This window comes from Cyanistes caeruleus, chromosome 2, assembly GCF_971803275.1.
Source record: "Cyanistes caeruleus chromosome 2, bCyaCae1.hap1.1, whole genome shotgun sequence".
NCBI lineage: Eukaryota > Metazoa > Chordata > Aves > Passeriformes > Paridae > Cyanistes > Cyanistes caeruleus.
The window spans coordinates 13,148,381-13,150,966 of record NC_141702.1 but is presented as its reverse complement, the minus strand read 5'-3'; positions in this window follow the sequence as shown (position 1 = coordinate 13,150,966).

Here is a 2,586-nt window from a genome sequence, read left to right as displayed (position 1 = left end):
TAAACTTATACAAACTTATATTCCTAAAAATAAATCTCACCTCACATTAAATGTTTTTAAGCTACTCTTGTTCTCTACCAACTATCATCTCTTTGTGTCTCTGCTTCTGTGGGACACTGGGGATTGCTTTGGCCCCAATGCCTTAGTGTTTTAACTTGCATAGATTTGATTTGGGGTGAAATTGAAGTGAAAATGCTGGCTAAAGTAGAACATGCCTCTTTTTGCTTTTAAAGGTTTTGCTAATCAGAAAGTTTTGCTGCTGTTGAAGTACTAGAAGGGCTAAAAAATTGAGAAAAGGAGCATTATTATGGGACTGAAGGCATCCAAATCCCCTTAGGGATGGTCAGTACAGCAAAATGGGTGCAGTAAAAGTGGCTTTGACTTATTCTTAGAGAAAAAATATCCATTTTACTCTTTTTTAGACAATGAAGTTCATTGGACAGTTTTCTCTTATTTCTTCTTCTCTTTTCTGCCATAATCAGCTTCATGGAAATAATGTTTACATTGACACTGCAGATGCAAAGACCATACATAAAAAATAATACAAATATCTTATAAACTGATGTAAGTACATGGTATTCCATTTACTTCAGAGGAATAATGGGGGATATCTAACATAGAATTAGTTCAATCCCTTGCTGCACTCATTGTGTAAAAACAAAAATCTCAGTGGGATCAGTGAAAAGACTCTCAGGTTCTGAGTATACGTATTGAATACATAATCTTGCTAAAAGCTTGTACAAAATTTATGAAACACTACATGAGACAGCAGAGAAAAATTAGTTGTTAATGACCATTTTTCAGTCTTAAGGCATATGTTTTTCTCTGGTATCCCCTTCTCCAATTAGTCTGGTAGCCTGATTTGCCCAGGCACAAAATAATATTTTTTTTCTTTCTTTATTTTATGCTAATATATTGGACATTCTTCTTAATGATAAACGCAGCTAGATTTTAATAGGACACAAATTGAAGGAGAAAAAAGCCAGACTATTAAGAGGATGCTAAATTCAGATACAGACTGATGATATAACTAAACCCTGTAACTAAGCACTGAATCTAAGGACAACAAGGAAACCAATTTCTTCCGTATTTACTTTGTGCAAGCTTCGCCCTTATCTGCTGTGAAGAAAATTATCCCATGTAAATACTATTGTACAGGTATACTTGCAAGCAAATGTTAAGGCTGAAAAGAAATTCTACCATAACATCAAAGTAATGTGGTGTTACAGAAAAAGTGTTTTAAGTCTTGACTATAAACCATAAAGACTATCAAATCCTTTTTAATGATAAATTTCAAATGTATAAAATACTTAATTTAACCTTCATATGTTTCATCACAAAAGTGGGGGTTTAGCTTCAGTTGTACAGTTTAACATATTAACATATTAGCCATAAGATTTAAACTTGTAAAAGTTATTAAAATGTTGCAGGGTACATTTTTTATGTTCTGCCTTCTTGATGTTTCTTGGGATGCCATGAAAATATAGAGCTTTTCATCTAAACCAGATGTGTTTGAAATTTCTTTTGTCATTGGAGGGGAATATGTTACCAGGTAAATATCCTGGGCTCCTCCTGCCATTATCTTGACAGAATACAGCTGTTCCCAGCAGCCTTACTTCAATGTAACCATATAGAACACCTTTGTACACTTATTTATCTCTTCTGTCTAGATTCAGTTTGTTAGGTTTCTTGTAAATGGAAATTTTAGGAATTAAATATTTAACATTCTGCATAATATTTTTCCCCTGGTTCTGCAGAACTTCAGAAACAATTGCTTCTTTCAAATGTCTCTCATATCCCATTTACCAAAATTAAGCAGCTTTCAGGAAAGATAATGACCATCAATGTTGTGAAGAAACGGGAACTATTTGGTCACTTTTTGCTTTTCTTCCACAAAGTTTTAGAGAGTGGAACAGTTTATTTATTTTTTTTAATTCAATTTCATATATTAATGTTGTTCTTTGAGATATAATTTAAAAAATCAAATTTGGCCCAAAACTATTTAACCAGTACATAGTTCTACAGCTCTGTGTTATCCTAACACTAATATAATTAAAACTGTACAATTTTAAAAAGTTTGCTTTTCTTTTCCAATCAAAGAACCTAGCATTAATTAGATATACATGACAGGTAGCACAGGTCCTTTGGTCTAGTTTTAGAGACTGCTACAACCTGAAGAAGGGGGATCTCTCTACAGTACCCAAAGTATAAATCTGATGTGTAATTTTATGCACTGGACTTAGTGGTTATCAGTATGCTCATAAGTGGCAGACTGGAAAAAGATTAGTGGAATGAAATTTAAATGCCTGTAAAGATAAATTTTTAGAGAATTCTGTAGTATAATTTTTGGCCTGGGCCAGTTCCTTCCTAAGAAAGATTCTAAGCATGGTTCAGAGGTTAGCAGAAATATGCTGGTGGCAGACTAAGATAATTTCAGTGTGTGTATGTTCTCAAATTCTGCCAGCTGGACTCAGAAGTGGAGAAAAACTCTGGCACTGCTCTGATTCATATATCTATGAATAAATATTAATAACCCCTTTTTCCTGTACTTTTAAAAAAGGGAAGAATATAGTTAAAGTGTAGTCT